This window comes from Lipotes vexillifer, unplaced genomic scaffold, assembly GCF_000442215.2.
Source record: "Lipotes vexillifer unplaced genomic scaffold, Lipotes_vexillifer_v1.1 scaffold509, whole genome shotgun sequence".
Taxonomy (NCBI): domain Eukaryota; kingdom Metazoa; phylum Chordata; class Mammalia; order Artiodactyla; family Lipotidae; genus Lipotes; species Lipotes vexillifer.
The window spans coordinates 731,868-741,960 of NW_006772054.1; positions in this window are offsets into that span (position 1 = coordinate 731,868).

Genomic DNA, 10,093 nt, shown 5'->3' on the forward strand with positions numbered 1-10,093 from the left:
TAAAACAATCAGCACACAACATTCCACACTTCCCCCGCAGAGCCCCCAGGCTCTTCTGAAAGGTTAGGAGAACACAGACAAGGTAGTATAAAGTCCTTTCCTTTCCTAAACAATGTAATCTTTGTAAACCTAATATTAGGTTTCTGAAGTGCTCTGTAAAATCCTGTGTCTCCCAACTCTCAACTTCAAGAGCACGATAAAGCTCCTGGCCACAGGCTCCTTTGTTTCTTCAAGGGCACATTTTCAGAATGAAGGGAGCCATCTCCTCCATCAGCCAGTCTCTCCCTTAGCCATCACCTGCTCCACTTCAGGGGTGCACTTGTCTTTCTCCTCTGGGAGGCCTCTCGGAGGCTCTCCTCACTCCCAACCCCTAATCTACCACCCTGGATTATAAATTGAGTTTTGCAACTGTCTCAGAACAATTCCCATTTCCCTGGGTCGAATGAAGACTTGTTCAGAGTACAAACCATTCCGCTCTGTCCCACCCCACCTCCACCCTCGTATATCCCCTAGTCCAGAGGCTTTTCAGGGTCCGGTAGATTCTGAGTTGGCATTTACCCCTAATAAAATGGCTGAGAGCTTGCTCCCTCCTGGGAAATGAGGGGTTTTCAGGTACTGCACTGAACAGAGATGTGTGCACATCTCTGTACTGAAAAAGCACAGGTTTCAGAGTCCGCCAACCTGAATTCAAATCCTGACTCTGCCACTCCTTGTAACTAGAAAGTTGCTTTACCTTTCTGCACTTGTTTCTCTGTCTGGAAAATGGGAATAATAATACCTACTCTGTAGCACAGATAACAACAGGAGTGAATTAGATGATATATTTAGCTGGATGGGGCAAAAAACATCCACTAGGTATCCTGGAGAGATTTCAGTATTTTTTTAAGAAATAATATACTGTATTAAGAAAATCAGGGACTGGAGTGAGATCACAAAGGGCACGGTCAAGCCATAAAAAGTATTTGCTAAACTGGCTTCAAAAGAGGGCGGGGCTTCCCTGGTGGCGCAGTGGTTGAGAGTCCACCTGCCGATGCAGGGGACCCGGGTTCGATATAACTGTAAGATCATCCTGGAGGGGCAGGGGGACAATGTGGTTACTGGCAAAAATTTTGAGCTGAAGCTCAATTCTGCTCCTCTAAGTTTCTCAATAGTGTCTCTTGAATCCAGCCTTTTTTCTTCAGCTAACTATTGTCATCACAGTCTGGAGAACTGCACAGATGTCCTAAACAGTCTCTTCTAGAGGGGCCATGTCCCTTCCTTACAACTATCAGTTATCATAGAAGGGACGTCAGATCGTGTCACCCTTTCCCTTTGCCACAAGCTTTCTGTTGGCTTTCTGTTGCCTGTAGTGTACATTCTAAATGCCTTAGCTCAGCATAAGAGGCCATGACAGGCATCCCTGGTGGCGCAGTGGTTGAGAGTCCGCCTGTCGATGCAGGGGACACGAATTCGTGCCCCGGTCCGGGAAGATCCCACATGCCGCGGAGTGGCTGGGCCCGTGAGCTGTGGCCGCTGGGCCTGCACATCCGGACCCTGTGCTCCACAATGGGAGAGGCCACAACAGTGAGAGGCCCGCGTACTGAAAAAAAAAAAAAGAGGGTGAATGCTGATAAGGAGAGAATGCTGGGGTAGACAAGACAAGAGCTGAACTACTCTATAAAAAAAGAAGAGGAGTTTACTTTGCAGGTGCTGGACAGGAGAACTGGGAGAGAGAGAAGCATGCGTGGGTGGATGCAACAGGGGAAAAGAGAAATCAAAGGACCTCCTTGTGGCAAAGTGCTTGACGAAGTTCATTAGTAACAGCACTAGTAAGCTGTCTGTTGTGTGCGGTATACACCCCGTTTTGCATCTCTCTTATGAAATCCTAGTAACATCTACACTGCTGACTCACACGGATTCTTGGGGGAGTTGAAGAAGGCCTTGGTCCTACCTCTAGGGTTCCAGAGAAGCAGAGGATGGGGCCGCTGAGCTTTACATTACATCCCAGAATTCCTTTACCAAAATCAAAATGGGTCTTATAGTTGACAAATTTATGTAACATACAGTAGTTTTTAATTTTTTCCCAAAAATATTGTTCCAAAATCAATGTCTTTTTTTTTTTTTTTTTTTTTTTTTTTGCGGGCCTCTCCCTTTTGTGGCCTCTCCCGTTGTGGAGCACAGGCTCCAGACGCGCAGGCTCAGCGGCCATGCCCCACGGGCCCAGCCGCTCCGCGGCATGTGCGATCTTCCCGGACCAGGGCACGAACCCGTGTCCCCTGCATCGGCAGGCGGACTCTCAACCACTGCGCCACCAGGGAAGCCCTCAATGCCATTTTATAATCAAGAAAATTCAAATAATGAAGAAACTTCTGGCTCATAGTAGGTACCTAATAAGTGATACTTTCTTCCTTCTTTTCCCCCATTTTTCCACTGTGGATACAGCAGGAGAGCGGGCGATATTATCTCACTAGACTGAGCAGAGCTACAAGAGGGATGGAAAGGAAGACCAAAGATAGCCTCAGATGTCTGAAGTCTTGGCTAGAACCCACACATGCCCCTTCTCGGGCAAGAACTACTGGCTTGGACTTCCCTGGTGGAGCAGTAGTTAAGAATCTGCCTGCCAATGCAGGGGACATGGGTTCGAGCCCTGATCCGGGAAGGTCCCACATGCCGCGGAGCAACTAGGCCCGTGAGCCACAACTACTGAGCCTACGTGCCACGACTACTGAAGCCCGTGCGCCTAGAGCCCGTGCTCCACAACAAGAGAAGCCACCGCAATGAGAAGCCCATGTACCACAATGAAGAGTAGCCCCCGCTCACCTCAACCAGAGAAAGCCCGCTCGCAGCAACGAAAACCCAATGCAGCCAAAAAAAAAATTTTTTTTTTAAATCCCAGGAAATTATAAAAGAAAGAACTACTGGCTTGATCCCTGCTATTCCCATCGCTGCCACATCGTTATTACTCAATTCACTATTTCTTCTATTCAGTTCCACAAACACTGTTTAGTACGTCTTCTCTGAGTGCTAGGGGAATCCCCCGAATGAATAAAGTACTCCTTTGCCCTGAAGGAGATTACTATTTGGATGGACATGGCATGTACATAAATAACTGGGAAGTCCAGCTGAATGTGTGAAGTCCCTGAAAAAAAGGTAAAAGAAGCATTGGGTGCCCAGAGAAATGAGACAAGACACCAGTCTGGTGGAATCAAGAAAGGCTGCATGGAGGAGGTGGCATCCACGGTGGACACTGAGGCCGGGTACAGTTTTGATAGGCAGGTTGGGAGTAGAGAGGGTACTCTAACACACCATGACGCAGTTTTAAGACTGGCCCTTACAACCACTACCAACTCTGCCAGCCAGGGCCCAGGCAGGCCTCTCATGTTTTACTGGATGCTACTGCACCCATCACCTCAGAGCCCTCAGCTCTGCTTCTCTTTTCTTACCACTTACAGATCAGAAGCAGAACACAAACCACACATCTCAATGGCCAGCATCAAAAAAGTCTACAAACAATAAATGCTGGAGAGGGTGTGGAGAAAAGGGAACCCTCTTGCACTGTTGGTGGGAATGTAAATTGATACAGCCACTATGGAGAACAGTATGGAGGTTCCTTAAAAATGAAAAACAGAGTACCATATGATCGTACTCCAAAAAAGATGAAAACTCTAATTCAAAAAGTTGCATGCACCCCAATATTCATAGCAGCACTATTTCCGATAGCCAAGACATAGAGGCAAACTAATTGTCCATCAACAGATGAATGGATAAAGAAGATGTGGCACATATATACAATGGAATATTACTCAGCCATAAAAAAGAATGAAATATTGCCATTTGCAGCAACATGGATGGACCTGGAGAATATTATACTTAGTGAAGTAAGTCAGACAGAGAGAGACAAATATCATATGAGATCACTTATATGTGGAATCTAAAAATAATACAAATGAATCTATATACAGAACAGAAACAGACTCACAGACATAGAAAACAAACTTATGGTTACCAAAGGGGAAAGAGAGAGAGGGATAAATTAGGAGATTGGGATTAACAGATGCAAACTACTATCCATAAAAGAGATAAGCAATAAGGACCTACTGTACAGCACAGGGACCTAAATTCAATATCTTGCAATAACCTATAATGGAAAATAACCTGAAATATATATATATTTATGATCTGAATCATTTTTCTGTACACTTGAAACTAACACAACATTGTGAATCAACAATACTTCCATTTTAAAAAGCACACATCTCAAAGCACCCACGACACCCCCAGACTACAGGACTTCCCTGGGATCACTCAGCCCTCCTAGCTGTGTCCTTCCCTTCTTTCCTTCCAACATGCCCCATTCTTGTCTCTAAACTTGTCCTCTCAAAGCATCTCTTTCATCTAGGATGCTTGTTCGTCTACTCCTGATCCACCAATAACCTTTATTCAAACCTGCCCCTTAGCAACGTTGGTGGTATAGTGGTGAGCACAGCTGCCTTCCAAACTTTCCCATGACCGCCAAGAAAATATACCACCTACCAGAAAAGAAGGGGTTTCTTTCCCCACTGAGACACACTCTAACCAAAGCATTCCCTTTCTCTTTCAGGATTTTGCAAGATAATTTTACTCCTCTCACTCCAAGAACATTTTGTTTCTAACCAGTTTGTTTATGCTCTGTATCTGTTTGTATTTGTACAATCACTGATGTGTTTCTTTCTCCTATTTCTGCCCTAAAACAAATCTAACTTAAGTGGCTATCACATGTGCCTGGAGGGCTGAGACCAGACCTGTTTCACTTGGTTTGCATAGTGCCTGGGACAGGGCAATGAAAAGAAAAGCACTCCATTAATACTGTCCAACGTTTGTGGACTTACAGTAAATACTAATTTAATATTTCCTAAAGCTTTTATTCTTTGCAACAAACTCTAGCCCCGGCAGATCTTCATGAGGTGGGTCAGAATTACTGTCCTCATATTCAATCCAGGAAACCAAGCATGAACAGGTAGGAAGATTCATGTAAAGCTGCACAGTCCGGTGGTAAAAGACTCTGGTACCTGGAGCTTCTGCCGGCTAGCCCAGAAAGCAAAGTGACAGGGACAGCACAGTGACATAGAGCAAAGCCAAACCTGAATTCCAATCTGGGCTCTGCTTCTTAAAACTTTTATGAATGTGAACAACCTCTCCAAGCCTCAGTTTTATCATCTGTAAAATTATATAATGATACTTGAGAGGGACAGGCTTAGGATTCAAGGAGTTAACAAAAGCTTGTGGAAGAATTCTTGCTAAATAGTACGCTCTCTCCAAATACTAGTTCTCTTTTTCTTTCTTTCTTGACCTTGTGAGAAATTCTAGAGAGCAAAAGACAGGCTATGTAGGAGAAAAGGGATCAAAATTGGAAGATGGTGCCCTTTGGGAGCCCCTAGGAGCCCATGACCAAAGCAGAGGCTGTGGTGTGAATACTTACAGGAAACCTGGAGCTGCGAGCTAGAACCAGAACCACTGCTCCTTGTCTTGGGCCTTGATCACTGCTCATGATATATCCCTAGAATCATTTTCTTTTCTCTCCACTGGACCCTTGATCAGTGATAGATGTGGAGAGACAGTGGATACCAGCAGTAACCTAGAAGAACAATGCTTTCTAAACAGGAAAAGTCCACTAAAGATTGGTCTTCTCTCTGTGCACCCCATGCCCATCTGCTGTCCCCATGAGCCTCATGCTGTGTAAAGGGGCCACGCTCCCGAGAGCAGCACAACAATTTGTATGGCTGGCACATCCTAAGGCTCCACAATTTGACAGCAAACTGCCAAATGCAAAGTTACTGTGCTGTCCCATGCCTGAGACCTGAAGCCAGCAACTCACCACACCCTGGTTTCTAAAGCACACCTCTTCCTGCCTTTCTCTACTAGTGACTAATAACAGAAGACAAGGAGGCTTCAGAGGTAACCCATTACATCAAAAACACCTAAGCCCAAATTAGATGCTTCCAAGCCCTGTGTTTATGCCCCTAATGCTGGTTTTCAGAGCTAGTGAAGTCAATAAACACAGAGGGATTTCCCAGGCTCTACGAACAGATATTAGTGACATGAATGTTGCCTTCTGCACTGTGTTGAAGTTCTTGTGAATCAAACTCATCTTCTCTGAAAACACAGCAAAAAGAGTATTCAGCTAGTCACAGGACAGACGATGGAATTCAAGTCGCAGAATGAAAAGTCCTTTGGTAACGTATCTTGGAGAACTCCCAAGTCTAATTCAAAGTTTTGCTTATTTTGACCAGAGATGGGGGTTAGCAATTATCACTTCATCCATTGTACCCTGCATGGATTCCAAAGAAAATAAAGCAAAAATTCAGTACAATTTTTTTTTCAATCTAGTCTTCTGTGAAAAATAAATAACATGGTATCACAATAGGAATGAGTGTTTCTAGAGATTTTGATTATTTTGGATCCATGGTCTGAAGTCTTTACATTCCACAGGAAGGCTCTCTTACACTATGAAATCTAATTTGGTGTGACAGAACTATACACAGGGAAACCTATCAAAGAACATTATCTAGCTCCTCGGCTTATTTCAAATATGTAGATCATTCATTCCTTTTCCCCAGTTCTCCTTATTCCTTGGGTTGATCTCTTTTGACTCTCTCAAAATCCAACCAGCAGTTTACCAGACTCTCTCCCAATGACATGTTCAGAAAAGAATTGTGTTAGCTGAACTGCCTCAAATATCTAACGGTTCTGGGTGCTCTAACCATCCCCTCCAGTGATCCTCACAAACTGAGTAAGACTCAGATCCCTTCCCCCTAGCAGCAAGCCCAGCCCTAGGAAAAAATGATACTCTTACACGGTTCCTCTCCTGTGCCCGCCCACTGCCATCACCTAAGTTCAAGCCCTCATCTTGATGTCTCATCTAATCTCTTGCACTAGCCTTCCTGTTTGGGAGATCCACATCTCATTTCTCCCTACTCCAATCTAACCTCCACCACTTTTTGATTAAACTTTTTAAACTCAGCTCTGATTGTGTCGTTGGACTGCACAGAACTGTCCCTGGACCCCCCTCCTTACTGAACTGAAATATGGATTCCTCAACAGCCATTAAGGCCCCACATGACCTATCCCCAATCCACCCTTCTTGTCCCCATCCCCCTCTGCCTCGTAAGAGCCACCTCCAGCCAATATAGACTTCCCACAGTTTCCTGACACAATTAAGTGTCAGTAAGTATGCTTTTGTGACTACTTAAGTGTCCAGAGTTCCCCAATTCAAATCATGCTAAATCAATAAAAGCTAGGCACGACCTAAGAAATACTATATTCCATTGGTTCTTCACTCTGGCCCAGTCTTTCCTTTAAAATCATCCTGAGAGTCCATTCTTCCTATGTGGTTGCTTGTTCCTCTGCCTTTGACAATTCTGCTCCCCAATCTAATATTTGAGCTGCCATCTTGGATCTAATAGGTTGTTATGGGTTAAACTGTGTGTCCCCCAAAAAAGATATACTGAAGTCCTAACCCTCAGTACCTCAGAATGCAATCTTATTTGGAAATAGGATCTTTACAGAGGTAATCAAGTTAAAGTGAGGTCATTAGGGTAGGTCTTAACCCAATATGACTGGTGTTCTTCTGAAAAGGTGAAATTTGGACAGGAACAGAATAGCTAGAGGGAGGATGATGTGAAGAAGCAGTAAAAGACAGCCATGTGAATGGAGTGATGCATCTACAAGCCAAGGAACACCAAGGATTACCAGAAGACACCAGAAGCTAGAAAAGGCAAGGAAGGATTCTGCCTTAGAGCCATCAGAGGGAGCATGGCCCTGCCAACACCTTGAGTTCAGACTTCTGGCCTCCAGAACTGTGAGACAACAAATTTCCATTGTTTGAAGCCACCCAATTTGTGGTACTCTGTCACAGGTCCCCTCCGTTCTCTTCTTAGGACTTCGGACTACTCACTGCCTCTTCTCCTTTATTTCGCTTAGTGCCACTCTTTCCACACCAGAAACTGGCTGCCTCCAGGCTTTGTATTCCTCACGTTAATTTTACTGTAACTTTACAATGTATATGTATATTTCAAAAGCTACTCCAAAAGTTTTCCCCAACGTGTTTTAAAGAAACATTTAAGTTACCTCCTTAACATCCTAATTCAGACAACTCTGGCCCTCCCTTAGCAGGTGCATCACCTCTACATCCTAAGTCACCTTCTTGGAGTGAGAGAGGGCAGCCCATCACACCCCATCACCTGCACCAGCATCTTTAGTGTGACTAATCAGGAGGATTTTCTGGAAAATCAGTAAGCCCAAGACCCCTTGGGAGAACCAACTCAGTAAGCCCTGGTTTTGTCTAAACCATCCACAGGTAGTATCCGCTGCCTTTTCCAGGATTCCCCCTTGTAACTAGCAATGTCCTAGGATTACTCAAGCATAAACCAAGTGGTTTATTTGTTTGGCAAACATATGCACTCAGTGCCCACTATGAACAAAGCACTATGCTAGACACTAAGAGGGAACAGATAAGAGATTGATTAACAAGACACAATCACTGCATGTAAAGTTGCCTATGATGAATGGGAGAAAGACACCCACACAAATACTATGAGGGTTACAGAGAAAGTGTTAGCGCAGAAGCAGCCCTTCCCCAGATCCAAAACTGGACCCCAGAATAGAGTTGCTTTCAAGTCCCACACTAGAGGCACGTGTGGTAAACAGAATAATGCCCCCCTAAAAGAGGTCTACATCCTAATCCCCAAAACTTGTGAATGTGTTACCTTACAAGGTAAAAGGGACTGAAGTTGTGATTAAGTTAAGGATAGTGAGCTGGGAAAACTATCCTGGATTATCTGCATGGGCCCAAAGGAATCACAAGGGTCCTTATAATGCAAAGAGGGAAGCAGAAGAGCTAAAGTCAGAAGAAGCAGCTGTGATGACGGAAGCAGAGTCAGAGAGAAAGAGGTGAGAAGATGCTACATTGCTGGCTTTGAAGATGCAGGAAGGGGCCGCAAGCCATGGGATGCAGACAGCCTCTAGAAGTTGAAAAAGGCAAGGAAACAGATTCTTGCTTTAGAGCCTCCAAAAAGACACAGCCCTGCTGACCCATTTTGGACTTCTGACCTCCGAAACTATAAAATGACAAATCTGTGTTGCTTTAAGCCACTAAGTTTATGGTAGTGTGTTACAGCAGCAATAGGAAATTGATACACATGGTTTTCCTGGGGACAGGATGGTGGGCTGAACGACAAGTACGTTTTTCAACCTGTCCAACTACCGACCCACTCTGGCCCTTGGCCCTAAATACCGGGGAATCTCTAAGAGCTCTCCAACTGCCCCAGGTCCTGAGGAATGGGACAAGGTCCCCCTGTGACCCGTTCATGTCAGTCAGCATTTGTTCCAACCCCTGCGGTGCCACCATTGGAACACATGGCCTGAACTAAAGGATGTTGCTATAAAGAGAGCCGTAATTTATTGACTATCTGTCCCACAGTGGGTATTCTGCTATGCCCGCCATATATAATATCTCTAATTTTCCCAATTACTCTACAGGGTGAGTGGTTATATCCCCACTTTAAAAATGAAAAAACTGGGCATTAAAGAGGCAATATGAGTTGCCCTAAGTTGCAGAGACTTGAGCCCTAGTTTATCTGACTCTAAAGTCCGTTCCTTTCTGCCTCTACCCTAATGTTTCGGAGGTGCCTAAAATAGTGATCCCCTGTGTCTGCTCGTCATTCCAGTTCCTCAGGTTTCACTATCTTGTGTAACAGATGACTAGTAACTCAATTTCACTAACTCCTATTCCCACCTGAATGGCACAAGCCCTCCAGCATCCTATCAGCCTCACCGGTTTTCTCCGATAGGACCCAGGGCATGTCTCCTGGGCTCACAAATAGCCCTCAGCATCATATTCCTCCTGGAAGGCCCTGGGAAGACAGTGACTCAAGTCTGACGTATTTGCGGGTGCCAGTGTTGTCTGACAGCATGATGCCTGAGGCAGGGCTGCCTCTGCCTTCCCAGCAGCCCTCACCAAGCTGAAGCCACGCTGAGCTCTGTGCTGAGGCTCGGAGAAGAGCTTTCTCCCTGCTCTGTGCATTGAGCCCCAAAGCAACACCGCTTGAACCTCTATGTCTCACAAAGTCCCTCCCCA